This window comes from Coregonus lavaretus (assembly GCF_964263955.1).
Source record: "Coregonus lavaretus genome assembly, chromosome: 3".
Taxonomy (NCBI): domain Eukaryota; kingdom Metazoa; phylum Chordata; class Actinopteri; order Salmoniformes; family Salmonidae; genus Coregonus; species Coregonus lavaretus.
In genome coordinates this window covers 6,467,120-6,487,266 of record NC_139990.1, presented here as the reverse complement: position 1 = coordinate 6,487,266, position 20,147 = coordinate 6,467,120, and the positions used below count along the sequence as shown (strand labels likewise).

Genomic DNA, 20,147 nt, shown 5'->3' with positions numbered 1-20,147 from the left:
TCTCCGCTCATACACACACACACACACACACACACACCAAACCTCAGCTGACTGAACTAAATACCTCCGGAGCGGGGCTTTGCGCTCGGATAGAGCATGTGATACTGTGTGACCCTACGACCTTCAATATACCCACAACGCCCGCCACAGACCAGTTCTCACTTCAATAGACACTATGCATATAAGCACTGTAGGCAATAAAACAGTGTCTCTCCTTCTGCAGTCCTAGCTAAACATAAACCTGATTGAATAGTATAAATGGTCAAGCTCACCTACGAGTGAGCCTCTCCAAATGGGGACTGATGTCCTTGAAGAGGCAGTGACCAACACATGTCCATTAGGAGCGTCAGGCTGTGGTGTTCAGTGTGATGTAGAGGTCAAGAACAAAATAGATGGCTACACTGATCGCCGTTCAGTGAGTCATTTTGAATTTTATTTTTCTACGATAGGTGCTCGCGCAAACTTAAAGGTACGTAAACTGTGTTCTCTCTCCACTACACCGCTGGTGATGTTGACGGGTTACACTTGGCTGCACTGGTGTGTCTCTCTACTTGGACCCTATGTCCACATAGCACTGTGACATGATGTAATGTGCTGTACTGTAATGTGCTGCACTGTGCTGGTCTTTGATATGATGTGTTCTTCTGCAGTTCCACTGCCCTTTTCTTTACTGTGCTGTGTTCCACTATGCTGGCGGTTCTATGCTGCACTGTGCTGCTTTCCTCTCCTCTGCGGTTCCATTGCCCTTCAGTGGTCAGAGAGAAGAGAGGAGAAAGAGAGAGAGAGAGATGGCGGTGTACAGTTTCTCCTGACCTGCGCCGTGTGCCTGTGCTTGGTCGGCAACACAGACGATCCGCCGCCACTCCTCCTCCTGCATCCCTCTCTGTCTCTCTCCTCTGAGAAAGTCAACGGTGTTCAGCAGCAGTAGGCAGCAGGATCTGCTGAATCAGCAGCATTGTTGTCCTGCCAACCCCAGCCTCTCTGCTGCTCTGCCCTGGCAGGTCGGCCACGGACACACTCACAGCAGCAGCATCATCAGCTTCAGGGCTCAGGTCCAAACTGACAATGACACTTCCTTACCTGGGCCCTTCTGGGACTACACTCGCCCTAGAACATCAGAAAGAACTGGATAGGTGCAGGGAAAATGGTGGAAACACTTCATCTAGTCCTCTCAGATCTTGACTAGAGACGACATTATCATATTGCCTGTACTGGTCCTGTCCTTTTAGATTCTGCAAGGGGGGAATCCGAGGTGCAAGAAAGGAGTGAGTGTTCCGATTGGAGTGATGCACTGCAGGTAGCTTTTAGCTAACAGAAATGCACTCTGCATAGGGAGGTGGTCACTACTCAGGTAAATGCATGGCTGACGGAAAGAAAATGAATGAGTAAAACACTAATGATGAACACTGAGTTAATAGCTTCCTTAATGGCCTGGCTGGTGGATTTGAATGGAGCCAATTACTGTCATCCACAACTCCATGACCATCACAACCCTAGTTTGTCCTATTTCAAACCTAAAGCTTCAGTGCAGAGACTCACAACGTAATGCAAACACAGGGGAACTTCACAAAGGGAATAGATTTATTGACTAATGGACAATTAGTGTAGCCTAGCCTATAGCCAAACATTGGCCTGAGTGAGAACAACATTCAAAAAGGCCCTTTCTAATGTATTCCAATAATACCAGTAGGATATCAATAATGGTCTTGCATGCTATGCAGTAGTCAGTATTGTTTCAAATTAGGCTAGCATGGAGCAGGTTAAAGGATAAAAATGTTGCAGTCATGGTACCATGACTCCTCCTGACTGGTTTCAAAATGTTGACAGAAGTAGTTCTGGCTAACTCATTAATCCAGACTTGTGAAACTCCCCCACGACAGCCTGCACTGACTAACTCTGAAATGTTGAAGAAAAACAAGAATAAATTCAATGGTCAACTACATGCTTCATGTGAGGGTTTATTTGGCTACGGGCATTGTGTTGTTTTAACACTAACATGATTTGACTTAATGTTACTCCTGGATTATTTAGTCAACCTCTCACTCGAATGACCTTTCTAAACAGAGGAATGTAGCCTACCACTTCGCTTTTGGCCAACAACAAAAAAATCCATCCCAAAAACAAAATGTGTAGTTCACTGTTTACCAGACTGGAACTTGTACAGGAAAAATCATCCTTTGGTAACCAAATTATTAAGTATTCACAGATTTGTAATATGTTGACAGGTGCTCAAAAGAGACATCTCGTGTCAATCCCACTTGCCACCTCCATCCACCCCACTCTCCATCCACCCCACCTCCATCCACCCCACTCTCCATCCACCCCACTCTCCATCCACCCCACCTCCATCCACCCACTCTCCATCCACCCCACCTCCATCCACCCCACTCTCCATCCACCCCACCTCCATCCACCCCACTCTCCATCCACCCCACCTCCATCCACCCACTCTCCATCCACCCCACCTCCATCCACCCCTCCTCCATCCACCCACTCTCCATCCACCCCTCCTCCATCCACCCCACCTCCATCCACCCACCCTCCATCCACCCACTCTCCATCCACCCCACCTCCATCCACCCCTCCTCCATCCACCCCACTCTCCATTCTCCCCTCCTTAATTGTTGTGAAAATAGCAAAGTGATGAGGGCAAATCCAGAGTAATAGAGGTCACTAATCAGATCCCACCATCAGAGTAATAGAGGTCACTAATCAGATCCCCCCATCAGAGTAATAGAGGTCACTAATCAGATCCCCCCCATCAGAGTAATAGAGGTCACTAATCAGATCCCCCCATCAGAGTAATAAAGGTCACTAATCAGATCCCCCCATCAGAGTAATAGAGGTCACTAATCAGATCCCCCCATCAGAGTAATAGAGGTCACTAATCAGATCCCCCCCATCAGAGTAATAGAGGTCACTAATCAGATCCCCCCATCAGAGTAATAAAGGTCACTAATCAGATCCCCCCCATCAGAGTAATAGAGGTCACTAATCAGATCCCCCCATCAGAGTAATAGAGGTCACTAATCAGATCCCCCCCCATCAGAGTAATAGAGGTCACTAATCAGATCCCCACCATCAGAGTAATAGAGGTCACTAATCAGATCCCCCATCAGAGTAATAGAGGTCACTAATCAGATCCCCCCCATCAGAGTAATAGAGGTCACTAATCAGATCCCCCCATCAGAGTAATAGAGGTCACTAATCAGATCCCCCCCATCAGAGTAATAGAGGTCACTAATCAGATCCCCCCCATCAGAGTAATAAAGGTCACTAATCAGATCCCCCCATCAGAGTAATAAAGGTCACTAATCAGATCCCCCCATCAGAGTAATAGAGGTCACTAATCAGATCCCCCCATCAGAGTAATAGAGGTCACTAATCAGATCCCCCCCATCAGAGTAATAGAGGTCACTAATCAGATCCCCCAATCAGAGAAAGAAGGCAAAATAGAGAGAAAGAGAGGAAGGGAGAAAGAGAGAAAGTGAGAGAGAAAGAAAGAGAGAATTACCTAAAATGACCGCAACAGGACAGGATGGGAGTGTTTGGCCTAACCTGATCTGATTAGCCTCTGAATTGAATAAACTTTTTGTATTGTCGGAATAATGCTATATCCTTATAATGATCATTAAGGTGACCTACTGCAAAATGTCAGGTGCAAGAACACAAAACTGAAGTTATTCAACCAAAGGCTATGGCTAGGCTATATAAGCTAGCTAGGCTATCAGTAAATGATGTATGATAAGCCTACAGTGCAAACAGTAAGAGGGTACACATTGCACAAGCTGCATGCAACGTCAATAGCGGAGGTCACATTCTAGAAGCATGAATGCCTTCGGTCAACTAAAAAGTCCCTAAAAACAAGCCCTCTAGGATTTTGTTTAGCAGAAAACCACTGTACCAATCACAGAATCAGCCTTTTGGGAATTAAATTATATTTTGGGGGGTGGAATTGATCGCAAATAAAACACCATTTCATTATTTTTCTTCTCACGTTATGGATTGACATTGGAAGCTCAACCAAACTGCTGTATCCAGTTCTATTCAAATGACATCAGTGGGGGTAAAACTGTGAAGGACAAGTGTGAACATGAACATTTCTAAATAAAGCATTGGAAAACATAACTGAGGGAAGACAAACTGAAAAGAAAAACTCCCCCAGAAGAATCAATCATTGTTGAATCCTAGGGGCCCTATTAAGGGCAAAGCGGCAGCGGCATATCAAACCAAATCCATCTATATTCATTCGGGGCAGAGGTCAAATCCAAACCCCCCCCCCCCACACACACACAAATAAGAGAACAGAAATTGGCAGTGTTGCAGAGTGCCGGGTAAATTATCTACTCAAGAACAAAAAAACAAGGAGCCAGGTTCTCGTTCTCAGCCAGTCAGTGAATTACAGACTAACCAAGAACACGTAGCCAGACCTGTATGTGCACGTTGTGATCAGTTCGCGGTGGATTCTGTGCTTGAAGAGAGCTGCGGCCTGTAATAATATCTGACAGCAAGCCCTGACCCGTGCCAAAGTCCCCCGTCCCCCTGGCCCTGTGCTGTGCTCTGGCCCTGCAAACTTTGCCCTTGGTTCTGCTTCAAACCAACTCCAGGAAGAACTCGCTCGGCTCTGATCTTCCAAGGTCATTCAACAGAGGAGAGAGAGAAACCAGAGAGGGAGCGAGAGAGCGGGAGGGGGAAAGAGGGAGGGGGGTGAGAACGAACAATAGAGAGAATGAGACGGGGAAAGAGAGGACAGGTTTTTCAACTTTCAACTGCAGCACTTGCATGCGCGACCCCATTTTCGTCACTTCTTTCTGAGGGGGTCTTCCTTTGAGCGCAAAGAAAGATATCTCTGTCCGCAAAGTCCCTTATTCCTCGGGTCCCTCATCCCTCACTGTCCTTTCATCCCTTCCTCCACTGACAGAAAGAGTGCGGGAGTCAGTCTCACATTCTTGTGACCTTCATCCAACACTAGGCCCAAGCAGCTCTGGCATCATCAAGGTAGGCAGGCCCAACGCCGCTTCCTGCATATCAGCCTCAATAACATAACGCCACCAGCAAACTTTACCTGGCAGCTTGGCTCATGTGTTGACAACACACAGCATTACATACACACTCAAAACAGGGCTGCCTGCAGGCACACAAGAGCTGTGTGTGGTCACTTTAGCTGGAGAGGGTGCTTGTATGTGTGTATGGTCGAGTGTGTGTGTGTTTTTGTTTTCATTGACTTTCCCACCCATTTTGCGTATGATGCAGTACGGGCCACCCGCAAATGATATTCAAATCTCATGCAAACAGCGACGGGCGCTGGGATTTGGCAGCCAGGGCTTCAGCTCTTTTTTGGCCTCCCTCTCCCCAACGGGACTTCATTTTGTCAGAGAGAAAGGCACCAAAATAAACGTTCAATTAGGGAGGAGGAGCGGAGTCAGAACAGAGCTAGAGATGGTATAAAGATCCCCATCTAAAGAGATCTCACAATCACACATCAAAAACCTCTGGTCCTCCCCCCCCACCCCCCTTCCAGGACCCCACAACTACGAGGTCTCAGATTGTCCCCTAAACATCCAGCAGTCAGCCCAGCGACCATCTTGCCCTCTCCTCTGCATCACTATCAGGTGAGTGTAAACAACGCTCTGAGGACCGGGCCTTGGGACGGGCCCTGGACAGCAACCGCAGTCACAGCACCGCAACCATCCTAGATGACTTTGAAGTCTGTCTGCCTACAGAGAGTCAATAACCAACACAGCCCAGAGAGAGAGACTAATAGCTGCTAACGTCCTGCTTGAAAGTCCAAAGTCAAAACACAGCCGCAGCAGGGTCTCAAATAAACACCAGCTACGGCCGTTCCACAGAACAACCAGCCTTATTCAATAGAACTTGTCTTCAATATTAGTAACCTACATTGTAGTATTCATAGGAAAACATTAACATGACTCAAATCAACTGTAAAAAAAAATATACATTTGCACCACTTTCAATTCTACTAAATGCTAACTAAAGATGTCAACAACAACACCGATCCTGTACTGGAGTGACAGTTGAAGGACATGAGGGTGACCAGGCAGACTGTTGTCCGATGCAGAAAAAAACCACACTCGGATTTCTCTCAATGAGAAAAGTAGAGGACGACAGAAGAGGAGGAGGAAGACAGAGAGAGCATCCCATCTCTGCAGAGAGAGAGAGAGAGAGAGAGAGAGAGAGAGAGAGAGAGAGAGAGAGAGAGAGAGAGAGAGAGAGAGAGAGAGAGAGAGAGAGAGAGAGAGAGAGAGAGAGAGAGAGAGAGAGAGAGAGAGAGAGAGAGAGGAGACAAAGTACACATGGGTAGTGGAGGAGTCCTGCTGTGTTCCCAGGTCTGTGGTTACTAGCGTGTGTGTGTGTGGTCACACTTACCCCGTGCCCTTCATGCTGTGTAGTACGCTGTGGGAGAGCAGGAGAGAGAAAGGCTGTACTCTACTCTGCACTGTAGAAGAGAGAGGGGGGGCTGGCTGACACTAAATCTCTGTAGCCCTTAACTTCTTCAGGCCCCGGTCCCAGGGAGACAGAACGCGGTCTGCCTGTTCGCCGCCTTTAAAAAGCTTACAGCCTGCCCGACAGAGAGAGAGAGAGAGAAGAGCGTTCACCACCACCCCTTTCTATCCCTCCCCCTCTCTCCTCAACTCAGTCCCCCCCCCCCCCCCCCCGCCCTCCTTTCCTAAACACACACCCCTCTCTCCTGTTTCTCCTCTAACCAAGTTCCCTCCAATGCCCCACAGCTGAGAGTCTCCCTCTTTTTCCTCACTCGTTTCCTCTCACTCTCCAGGACAGCGACCCTTGCGTTTGTCATTCAGTTGACCCCTGACTCAGCACACAGGAGGGCAAAAAGAAAAGAAAACAAGAGCGCTGAAGGAGCGACGGCAGAACAGTTAAAAATCTCCTCCTGCCTCCTTTCCCGTTAATATTCAAAAGTAATCAATCTAGTCTGCTACGTGATACTCAGACCCCGCCCCTGGCCGGGCTCCTACCCCGCTCTCAGCCGATCCCCCAATGAGAGGTGAAAGCCCTTGTGTTCTATTGGCCAAGCCACCCGCTCGTAGGCTCTAACACTATCCCCGCTCCTCCCCCTTCCTCCACCCAACCCCCATTTCACCGACAGCCAACTTCCTGTTTTAAGTTACCTTGAGCTGAAGGATAGGGGTCAGGGGACAAAAAGAGGACGAGAGAGAAAGAAGAACGAGCAAAAAGAGAAATAAAGTTATTTTTAAAAGCGCGTTAGCGAGTGAGTGAGGAAGTTGTGGCGGTAGCTTGCCTCTGCATTCTGTGTCCTCCGGCTGATCTTGCGTTTCTCATGGCTGGACGGAGAAGAAAGGAACCACTGGCTGCTCTCTGACAACTGTTCCCTGCTTATTTACAATGTCAAACTAAACGTCTCCCTGAGTCCCGCCTCCCCACGGCCCAGATTGGCTGACGGGCCAGTGATGTAATCAGCCCTGCCGCCCCTGATTGACCAACGAGAGTGTCAGAATGGATGCCGCATGTTGCAGCCACATGATTTAAAGAGCAACGGCATATTGAGCAGACACAGCGTCCCATACGTGTGCACAGGCATATGTGCACGTCCACAGGCGCACACACACACGCGCTTGTCCTTCCGCTGTCACAGAACTACAACATCCAGGCTGTCTACTACATATTAGTCTGTTTAAGTGATAACACAAAAACGTAATTGAAGGGTATGCATCCGTTCATTCACAAAAATGTACTAGAATAACTACTTAGTACACAATTAACTTCATGCGAATTAAATAGGCTACACAGTCATGCTAACTGATAGTGAGATCCAGATTCAGCAATAGATTCATGAAATACTGAATACCTAGATCTAGACTACTAATACATTTTTTAAAGATTGTAGAACGAGTAGTGGCTGGGGGTATATAAATGCCATTTTGTTATCTCGCCAGGGGTTAAACAGACAGTCAGCCATGCTGTTCTACACAATAACCTCTACATTAGTAATGCACTATAGGAAGTGTGCCATTTGGGATGCAAGAATGGTGTTTGGAGCACTGTATTGCTAAACATCTGGCTAGCAACAGATTAAGAAAATGTCCTGGCAATGAAGTGTACTGAAGTGAGAGATTTAGCTGAGAGGGGAGGGGCAAAACAATTTGCCGAAAGAGTTGCTTTTAGCTGGCAGTCTGCACAGATGATGGTGGAATGACATTTACATTTACCTCATTTAGTAGACGCTCTTAACCAGAGCGACTTACAAATTGGTGCATTCACCTTATAGCCAGTGGGATAACCACTTTACAAGTGACCTGAGGCTTATCCTGCATATTACTGCTGCAAATCCCCCACTGTACCGAGAAACAAGCCAGTGAGAGAGAACAAACCTGCCCCATTAATGAACAAACCAGGGGGAGGGGGAGCCGGAAGAATGGAGAAGGACAGAGAGGAGAGTGCTGTTACAGGATGGGTGTGGGGGAGGGGGAGAGAGGGAGAGAGTCAACCTTCTCCATTAATGAACAAGCCATGGGAAGGGAAGGGGAGAGGAGGAAGGATGGAGAAGGAAGGACAGAGAGGAGAGTGCTGTTACAGGATGGGGGGATCCCTTTCATATCCCAACTTTTTTCGTATATCAGAAAGGGGTAGGGGATTAAAAATAACATTTAAAAAGAATCACCTAAAGACCAAGAGCAGGGTCCTAAACTGGCGTCCCGCAGGTGGTTTTATTTGGCCCCCCAAGTTCGGAGAATTATTTTTTAACAATTCATTGTTGGATATAAAAGGCTATAAAAACACAAGGAAATCAGCTCCAAGTGATTTTAATTTTAAAAATCTGTTCCCAAGTATTCCCACGCATAATAGAGAGACACGTGATCGTATATACAAATGTAAGCAAGGTTTCAAATGATTATGTTTTTGTCAAACATTACATCTGTTTGGGCTTCTTGCGGACAATCTGCAGTCTACAAATTATTTGTATTTATATTCCGGCCCCCCGACCATCCACTCCAGAAAAAAAATTGGCCCGCGGCTGAATCTAGTTGATGATCCCTGACCTAGAGGGTCTTCACACTTAGACTTTTCGCCAAAGATACCCTCGGCTACACAAATTACTGCAATGTCACCTCTCGACTGCTACCTCCCGAAGTAACGCACGACACTCGCCCGACAGTTGCAATGTAAGCAGTGCAATCAATGTAAACAGAATTGTCAGGTTGCGCCAACACTCTCACAGCAAAAATTGTAATAGCAGAGCAATGTTTTTGAAACTGCTGAAATGTACATACATTTCTTTTTTTTGAGACTATTTTTTATTTAGTTTTTCCCTGAAATTGTAGTAACAGCCTGATACATTCGATAATTTTCACTGTAGCTTTAAATCTCAACTGTGGTATTTTTTGTTTTTCTTGACTGCACTGAGCCATGTCCAGGCAAGAAGCAACTCCCCAGGGAATGATCATCGTTTTCAGGTGCAATTTGCTTTTACCTCATATAGGCTTAATGACTTCCATGATATTTATAAAATTAAGCCTGGTTTGTTCTAAGGCAACTTGAATATGCTAGTGTAAGCCTAAGTGCTCCTATGTTGCAATGGTTCAGCTAAATGTCAGCATTCAGCTACCAGCCAGCACGTTGATGTGAGAAATAAGTTATTTTGTTTAGCTAGTTAGCTAGCTTGCTAGCTAAAGTTACCTAGCTGTGTAGCCCAGGGTTTTCGTTAGCCGGCAATTGCTGGCTTTTTTTGGCAAAAAAAAAGAAAAAAAAGCAGATAAATAAAAATCACCCATTGCAAAATAATGCTTTTTATTTATTGATGGAAATACATTTGACCGTCATGCTTATCAGTCTATAGGTTCATTTGAATAATTTGGTGGAATTAGAATTTTAACACGCACACAGCGGTTGCTGCTGGAGTAAAACGTGCTTTTATAACATTTACATTACATTTGAGTCATTTAGCAGACGCTCTTATCCAGAGCGACTTATAAGCCCCTTTATTGCACAGCAATTTTAAATGCAATTGTGTTAAAAACTATTTTGATGCACAATTAAAAAGAGCTACTATTTTTATTTCTCAACTGGTAATTGAAGCGCGCCTCCCATTCGCAATTCAAGTGCAGGCTATCAGCAAGTCACCCACCACTTTACAATGTGAGCTGAAGGCAGTATGCATTTTAAAAACATACAGTACTTAATTGCTTGAAACCTGAATGTTGTATTTCATATTATGGAGGCATATCTTACCTTGCTTCAAAGTAGCCTATAGGCAAAATCTGACCATGGAAACGTGGAGGCAATTATTTTATAAAAATACTTCATAGGCGGCACGTGAGTTTCAAGTTTGGGGAAGCTTGCAATTTATCCTACAATTTCTACCATTCTGCGTGCCAGTTATGATTTTTTATGCACATTTTCGTGGAACAGTTTCAATTCAATAATAAAGGTTTTAGTTTCTCAAAATTATTCTCACATGGTTCATCAGAAAAATCTGAATTCAAATGATAATTTTTTTTTTTTCCTAAGTAAACTAATGCGAGATCACCAGCCTCTGCCATATGGACACATTGATAGATACACCGTGATCCATTGGCAGCTAAAGAAATGAGCGCATGGAACTCATAGACATAGCCTGTAGGCCAATGCAGCAATAGGCCTATAACTTCCATTGCTCTTTCACACCAAGGATTGGTGATTATTGAGGGGGAGAATGTTGTAAAGATTTTTCAAATAGCTTACTGTGAGGAACAATAGTTTTAATATATTATCATTCGCAATGGATGTAAAAAAAATTTTACTTTCCTACATTTCCGCACAAGCCAGGTACACTACATGACCAAAAGTATGTGGACACCTGTTCGTCGAACATCTCATTCCAAAATCATGGGCATTAATATGGAGTTGGTCCCCCCTTTGCTGCTATAACAGCCTCCACTCTTCTGGGAATGCTTTCCACTAGATGTTGGAACATTGCTGCGGGGACTTGCTTCCATTCAGCCACAAGAGCATTAGTGAGGTCGGGCACTGATGTTGGGCGATTAGGCCTGGCTCGCAGTTGGCGTTACAATTTATCCCAAAGGTGTTTGATGGGGTTGAGGTCAGGGCTCTGTGCAGGCCAGTCAAGTTCTTCCACACCGATCTCAACAAACCATTGCTGTATAGACCTTGCTTTAGGCACAGGGGCATTGTCATGCTGAAACAGGAAAGGGCCTTCCCCAAACTGTTGCCACAAAGTTGGAAGCACAGAATTGTATGCTGTAGTGTTAAGATTTCCCTTCACTGGAACTAAGGGGCCTAGCCCGAACCATGAAAAACAGCCCCAGAACATTATTCCTCCTCCACCAAACTACAGTTGGCACTATGCATTTGGGCAGGTTGTGCTCTCCTGGCATCCGCCCAACCCAGATTCGTCCGTCGTACTGCCAGATGGTGAGGCGTGATTCATCACTCCGGAGAACGCATTTCCACTGCTCCTAAGTCTAATGGCAGCGAGCTTTACACTACTCTAGCAAACGCTTGGCATTGCGCATGGTGATCTTAGGCTTGTGTGCGGCTGCTCGGCCATGGAAACCCATTTCATGAAGCTGCCGACGAACAGTTCTGGTGCTGACGTTGCTTCCAGACGTTTCCACTTCACAATAACAGCACATACAGTTGACCGGGGCAGCTCTAGCAGGGCAGAAATTTGATGAACTGACTTGTTGGAAAGGTGGCATCCTATGACAGTTCCACGTTGAAAGTCACTGAGCTCTTCAGTAAGGTCATTCTACGGCCAATGTTTGTTTATGGAGATTGCATGGCTGTGTGCTCGATTTTATACACGTCGGTGTGGCAGAAATAGCCAGATCCACTGATTTGAAGGGGTGTCCACAGACTTCTGTATATATAGTGTACTTCTATGCTTGCTCAGGCGCGCTCGCTCCCTCAACATTATCAGGACAGAGAAACCAGACACATGCGGAGCACTCCAAACAAAAGACTATTTAAAAAATTGCCAAATCTTGTAAATGATGGTTAAGAAAAATAAATAAACTTGTTTCTCACAAGTATAGCAGGTTGTGAACTCCATTCCAAGAATGAGAACGGTAAATGACTGTACTTAATACATGCATTAACAGATATGAATGACTGGAATTAACGGTACATTTACGACTGGTGACATATGTAATGGGGAATTTATTAAACAAATATTCAAAGGGCAAACAATTCACACAATGAAACAATGAATGCGCAAGAATTGGCAGGAGACAGCGGAGCTATTCTGGAGAGAGACTCACACACACATATACATACATATACAGTACCAGTCAAAAGTTTGAACACACCTACTCATTCAAGGGTTTTTCATTATTTTTAGCATTTTCTACATTGTAGAATAATAGTGAAGACATCAACACTATGAAATAACACATATGAAATCATGTAGTAACCAAAAAAGTGTTAAACAAATCAAAATATATTTTATAATTTGAGATTCTTCAAATAGCCACCCTTTGCCTTGATGACAGCTTGCGCACTCTTGGCATTCTCTCAACCAGCTTCACCTGGAATGCTTCTCCAACAGTCTTGAAGGAGTTCCCACATATGCTGAGCACTTGTTGGCTGCTTTTCCTTCACTCTGCGGTCCAACTCATCCCAAACCATCTCAATTGGGTTGAGGTCAGGGGATTGTGGAGGCCAGCTCATCTGATGAAGCACTCCATCACTCTCCTTCTTGGTAAAATAGCCCTTACACAGCCTGGAGGTGTGTTGGGTCATTGTCCTGTTGAAAAACAAATGATAGTCCCACTAAGCTCAAACCAGATGGGATGGCGTATCGCTGCAGAATAATGTGGTAGCCATGCTGGTTAAGTGTGCCTTGAATTCTAAATAAATCACAGACAGTGTCACCAGCAAAGCACCCCCATACCATAACACCTCCTCCTCCTCCTCCATGCTTTACGGTGGGAAATACACATGCAGATATAATCCGTTCAGCCACACCACGTCTCACAAAGACACGGCGGTTGGAACCAAAAATCTCAAATTTGGACTCCAGACCAAAGGACAACTTTCCACCGGTCTAAATGTCCATTGCTCGTGTTTGTTGGCCCAAGCAAGTCTCTTCTTCTTATTGGTGTCCTTCAGTAGTGGTTTCTTTGCAGCAATTGACCATGAAGGCCTGATTCACACAGTCTCCTCTGAACAGTTCATGTTGAGATGGATCTGTTACTTGAACTCTGTGAAGTATTTATTTGGGCTGCAATTTCTGAGGCTGGTAACTCTAATGAACTTATTCTCTGCAGCAGAGGTAACTCTGGGTCTTCCATTCCTGTGGCGGTCCTCATGACAGCCAGTTTCATCATAGCGCTTGATGGTTTTTGCGACTGCACTTGAAGAAACCAAGAATGTCACGTTGCCAGACAACGAAAAGGTAGGCAATGATGTAATGTGAATAGAAAAGCAGAAATCTCTTTCGGCATTCCGCTCCTCAGACTCTCAATCTTTTGTAGTGGGGATAGGGCCCTAGTCATGAGTTCTGCATTTTCAAAGATCCTGCAACCAAAATACAGGTATAGATTGTGTGTGAATGGTTCTCAGATTTTTGCAGGTAAATTCATTAACACCTCCCTAATTTGAACTACAAACAGCCCCCATGGTTTAACACCCCTCACAATTTGCCAGTTAATAATAATAATAATAATAATGATTGGTCATTTAGCAGACGCTCTTATCCAGAGCGACTTACAGGAGCAATTAGGGTTAAGTGCCTTGCTCAAGGGCACATCGACAGATTTTTCACCTAGTCGGCTCGGGGATTAGAACCAGCAACCTTTCGGTTACTGGCACAACGCTCTTAACCACTAAGCTACCTGCCGCCCACAGTTACCCACTGATATGTATACAAGGGGTATACCTGCAACTAAAGTGGTAAATATGAGAGCGAGAGAGACAAAGTTAAACGTTCCCTTTTCTGTTTTGGTACAGGGAGAGCAGGGGAACAGAGTAGAGCAGGTACCAGGCTAGTTAATGATTATAGAGCAGCTCTAGACCGCACAATTTGCCTCTATGGCGGTGCAGGCAGGCTTGGCTAAACCAAAACCTCCATGATGACACCTGACAAGGTCACTCTGCAGCAGAGGCCTTCCCATGACTTGTGCGGCTGGTGCCTGCTGCCTGGGACATGTTTGCTTACTGACACTGTTTAGAGATAAACAAGCCAGGCTATCAGTTTTACAAATCCGTTTTTACAATGAGCCGGGCTATCAGTTTTATAAACACACAGCAGAAGAGAGCCCTCAGGGCTGCCAGACTAAGCCATGCACACCTGTATAAAATAGGCTTACCCACACAAAAACATGCACACACAATTGTCCATGCTAGATGTGGATCATAAAACAGTCTCACTGGCTTCAATCCTGCCTGCGCTCAATATGAAAAACGGATTCTAGATGTTGATAATTTAGCAATGGGGAATAAAATAACAATACAACTGCAACTGTTAATTTGATGATAACATTGTAATGGTGCATTTAGACTGGAAATAAAGGTTGAAAGTTAGCAAGTTAACAGCTGCTGTGTTACTTGGGGGCCTACCTACAGTAACACAGGAAAGAGCTGGGCAGAACTGTACCGTCAGTGACTAAAATACTGTATGCTTTTCTTAGACCCGTTTCAGGCACCACCCTAATGTACTGTATGTTCCTGTGTGCATGTAGAGAACATATCCTTTCTGTATAGAGCTATACTCTGTGTGATAGTCATGAAATTACTTAGATACCCCCTGCACTAGATTGAGAATTTCAGCTTGTTGATGGATGGTGAGAACATTAACTAATCATGTAAAATAGGCCAACAAATATTGTACCCTTAATAGACAACCAGGGACTTCCTTTCTAGTTAGTTTTGTATTGTACATAAGCTGCTACAAAATGCATTTTGAAACAGGTATTGCATGTAATGATTTTCTTTGAATCAATAAATAGTTAAAACCAATTATAAATTGTCAATACAACAGAGAATGCTGTTTATCATACTGCTCAAGGGACAAAGCACAGACCTGTTCAAGACCTGAAGTCTTTGATAAGAGTCATTGCAGACAAAAAAGTGGTTCACAATAACTGTCAGTCGGCACACGGAAATGTAAACAATGAATATGATACATACAGAGGCTTGCGAAAGTATTCACCCCCTTTTTTCCTATTTTGTTGCCTTACAACCTAGAATTTAAATTGATTTTTTTTGGGGGGGGTTGTATCATTTGATTTAAACAACATGCCTACCACTTTGAAGATGCAAAATATTTTTTATTGTGAAAGAAACAAGAAATAAGACAATAAAACAGAAAACTTGAGCGTGCATAACTATTCACCCCCCCAAAGTCAATACTTTGTGGAGCCACCTTTTGCAGCAATTACAGCTGCAAGTCTCTTCGGGTATGTCTCTATAAGCTTGGCACATCTAGCCACTGGGATTTTCAAGGCAAAACTGCTCCAGTTGGATGGGTTCCGCTGGTGTACAGCAATCTTTAAGTCATACCACAGAGTCTCAATTGGATTGAGGTCTGGGCTTTGACTAGGCCATTCCAAGACATTTAAATGTTTCCCCTTAAACCACTCAAATGTTGCTTTAGCAGAATGCTTAGGGTCATTGTCCTGCTGGAAGGTTAACCTCCGTCCAAGTCTCAAATCTCTGGAAGACTGAAACCGGTTTCCCTCAAGAATTTCCCTGTATTTAGCGCCATCCATCATTCCTTCAATTCTGACCAGTTTCCCAGTACCTGCCGATGAAAAACATCCCCACAGCATGATGCTGCCACCACCATGCTTCATTGTGGGGATGGTTTTCTCGGGGTGATGAGAGGTGTTGGGTTTGCACCAGACATAGCGTTTTCCTTGATGGCCAAAAAGCTCAATTTTTGTCTCATCTGACCAGAGTACCTTCTTCCATATGTGTGGGGAGTCTCCCACATGCCTTTTGGCGAACACCAAACATGTTTGCCTATTTTTTTCTTCAAGCAATGGCTTTTTTCTGGCCACTCTTCCGTAAAGCCCTGCTCTGTGGAGTGTACGGCTTAAAGTGGTCCTATGTACAGATACTCCAATCTCTGCTCTGGAGCTTTGCAGCTCCTTCAGGGTTATCTTTGGTCTCTTTGTTGCCTCTCTGATTAATGCCCTCCTTGCCTGGTCCGTGAGTTTTGATGGGCGGCCCTCTCTTGGCAGGTTTGTTGTGGTGCCATATTCTTTCAATTTTTTAATAATGGATTTAATGGTGCTCCGTGGGATGTTCAAAGTTTCGGATATTTTTTTACAACCCAACCCTGACCTGTACTTCTCCACAACTTTGTCCCTGACCTGTTTGGAGAGCGCCTTGGTCTTCATGGTGCCGCTTGCTTAGTGGTGTTGCAGACTCTGGGGCCTTTCAGAACAGGTGTATATATACTGAGATCATGTGACACTTAAAAAAAGTCCACCTGTGTGCAATCTAACTAATTATGTGACTTCTGAAGGTAATTGGTTGCACCAGATCTTATTTAGGGGCGTCATAGCATACATATGCACGCACCACTTTTCCGTTATTTATTTTGTATAATTTTTTGAAACAAGTAATTTTTTTCATTTCACTTCACTAATTTGGACTATTTTGTGCATGTCCATTACATGAAATCCAAATAAAAATCCATTTAAATTACAGGTTGTAATGCAACAAAATAGCGAAATGTTAAACTAAATCAGCCTGCTTTTCTGTTTTAATCTGGTCCCTACACAGGCTCAGAAGGATCCTGTGATGGCGGAACATTTCCTGGCGACAGTAGTCCTTGCAGTGCTTCTGCCGTTAAGTCTTGGAGGCCCAAAAACTTCTCGGCTGCAGATATGATGTCCAGCTTCTTGGAAACTTGTGCAGTACAATTAATAACTGTGGCTATGAATGCTACAAAATCCACCTTCTTCACAATAAGTTTATCCAGATCACTTGAATTACATAACATTTGCAACTGGTTGTGGTGCATCCACCGCCATATCTTCATCAGAACTGTGGCCTCTTGCCCCTTCGACTCTCTTCACCGCCTCCACATAGGAGATTTGCTGTACAGCCACGATCCTTGACACCTCAACCTCTTTCACCCTAACAAGGCACTCAGGGAATTCGGAAATAATATCCCCACCACAGTTGCAACATTTTACATTCACAGACTCTTCAATAACATATTCCTTCCGTCTGCAAACACTTGGCATATTGCCAAACTTTTTACACTTCTTGCATTGCATCGGGTTTTGCACGAACGCGCTTACTGTATTTCTTATATATCGCAACTTTACATAGGGTGGGAAATACTCATCAAACATCAATAATACAGATAAAGTGTGCTCCTTTTTCCCTATATGGGTCAAGCGACGTGCATTAACTACTCCTGGAATTTTTTGCCTAAGATATTGAATATCAATGTCCAACCGGACGCCAGAGATAACACCTTTTACTGGTGCCCCGCTCCGAAAATCAGAGCTGTCTACTTCATGCGTTGATAATTTTGCGAGCCACAATGCACGCTCCTTTTGTTCTTTAGATACACACGATATCAACACCATACCACTCCTGGTTACTATGATACTAACACCATACCACTCCTGGTTACTATGATACCAACACCATACCACTCCTGGTTACTATGATACCAACACCATACCACTCCTGGTTACTATGATACCAACACCACACCACTCCTGGTTACTTTGACTGCATCCACTTTTCCCAACGCTTTCTTCACCATCCTCGTGACTTCAAACGGGTTTCCCAAATAAACAACCTCATCCAAAAAACGTATTCCAACAAGCAACGATTCATCAGACTCATTTTCCACAACAATTTTAGCCCTTTTTGTTTCATTCTTGGACTTCACTGTTGTCAAATAAAATAAAATTGTATTGGTCACATACATATATTTAGCAGATGTTATTGCGGGTGTAGCGAAATGCTTGTGTTCCTATCTCCAACAGTGCAGTAGTATCTAACAATTAACAACAATACACACAAATCTAAAGTAAAAGAATGGTATTAAGAAATATATAAATATTAGGACGAGCAATGCCGGAATAGCATTGACTAAAATACAGTCCACTCATCTCGCTAACTGTACTCGACTTGCTTTCAACTTCAAATTACACTTCTGCTTCAGCCAAATCTTCTCTTATTGATGAGACAGGTGGGTCCACCCCAAAGTGCAGCATGTCACAATGACACTCACCTGTCTCGATCAATGAGAGAAGATTTGAAAAATACAAAATGGCGGTGTACACATTGTTGGATTACTTAATGGAGCAAAAAAAAAAAGCCTTTTTCTAAATTCAAATGAACCACCTACAACTGGACACGGACATTTTAGAAGATAGATTTGGCCAAATCGAGAACGAAGATAGTATCGCCAAGTTAAGGTTGGTTAAAAATTCTCTGTGCTACACCAAACAGTACCTATCCTGTAACTCCCAGTAATGGATACCAAAAAACGTTGGTTATATCACATTATCTGGTGTAACAGCCTGTAGCTAACAAGTTAGTAGTTTTAATTTTTTCAATCCAACAACATGCAACACTGAAGATAAAAAAATGTTGCTATCTAGCTAGCTAACAGACAACTACATATTCTTACGCAGATGTTACAGCCATAGAGATCCTATTAAATTACTAGAGGGGCTATTAGTCCAAGAGCCACCCACCAAAAAGGCTTCAGAAAAGGAACTGAGTGACCCAGGACACAAAACTGCAAAACTTAAACATAGATAATGTTATGAATATGAACACTGTGGTTCAAAACTTGTAAAAGTTGCACATTCATTAAATATTATAAATCAAAACAGGTACAATTTCGTAATCACACGCTTTTGGGTAATTTCACCTAGCAACATGAGGTTGCCTTGTTACACCTTGGTTACAATTGTTACACACCTTCCATTGTCCATGCTTGCAGAAAGCAACTTATGTACCGGACCGGAGGAATCCCAAAATAGATTTTTCTCAGATGCCAGAACAGCGCTTTATGTAACTGTTGGGACCTTGAATGTTTTGAACACTAAGTTAGCTAGCAAACATGGTTCTGTCTTTAGTTTGGCTAGCAGACAAAAGCAATGATGGCCCTTGTAGGCTAAATCCAGCTGCCAAAAAACGTCTTATATTAACTGAGAAACCACTGTACATGGTTAAAACATATTTCCTATCTTCTGGGTTTATCTGTATCAGTAAAGGACCGGTAACATGTGCTGCTTGAGTTTATGCAAGGACAAACGCACAAATAGCTCTGTGTGCCAGTGTGGAACAAAAGTAACCAAGGTGAAACATAGCAACGTCAGAACGTTTTTAGGAAAATTACCCAAGATGTGATTGATGCTAAAAATCTGAACTTCTATACCAAAATTAATGTGCAACTTTTTAAGTTTTGAACCACATGGTTCATACTCATAACTTATCTAGGCTACATAATGTTGTTGACATTTTGCATTTTTATTTCCTGGGTCACGGAACAACATTTTGGGTGGGTGGCCCTTGGACTATATGTCATAAACCAGGGGTGTCAAAATTATTCCATGGAGTGCCTAATGTCTGTTGGTTTTTACTTTCAATTCATACCTAGACAACCAGATGAGGGGAGTTCCTTACTAATCAGTGACCTTAATTAATCAATCAAGTACAAGGGAGGAGCAAAAACCAGCAGACACTCCACCCTCTGTGGAATGAGTTTGACACGTGTCATAAACCCTCAAAATTCCAGAAAGGGATGAAAATGGCAGCCATATTGGTCAATAAGAAATCCAAACCAGTTTAATTGGAATGAATGGCAGTAGAGCATGGCTCTCCAACCCTGTTCCTGGAGTGCTACACTCATGTAGGTTTTCGCTCCAACCCCAGTTGTATCTAACCTGATTCATTCTATCAACCAGCTAATTATTAGAATCAGGTGTGCTAGATTAGGATTGGAGTGAAAAACTACAGGACGGTAGCTCTCCAGGAACTTGGAGTGCCCTGCAGTAGAGGCATAATCCTGATTTTACTTATGCAGGAAAATAAAAGGCATGTGATATCAGAAAATGTGTAATAGAATTGTCACCCTAAAATAGTGTCATACAATTATAAACACAGTTCATACAGGTTTTATACAAGTTGTCTGTATAAATAGCCTCTTAACTTTAAACAGA

General features: G+C 43.8%; 1 protein-coding gene across 8 annotated transcripts in view; it reads right to left on the bottom strand.

Annotated features, from left to right (window-relative positions):
• The window catches only part of LOC311119299 (nuclear transcription factor Y subunit gamma-like), a 50,640-nt gene that overhangs the window by 29,220 nt on the left and 1,273 nt on the right, over positions 1–20,147 (bottom strand). The window contains exon 1 of one of the 8 annotated variants that reach the window (XM_084157729.1): positions 7,283–7,372. The exons of 6 other annotated variants lie outside the window; for them this stretch is intronic. The gene's annotated coding sequence lies outside the window, so the exon portion shown is untranslated. Of the gene's footprint in view, positions 1–6,387; positions 6,614–7,282; positions 7,373–20,147 lie in introns of those variants that run through there. One more of the 8 variants, XM_084157728.1, reaches the window with a different exon arrangement.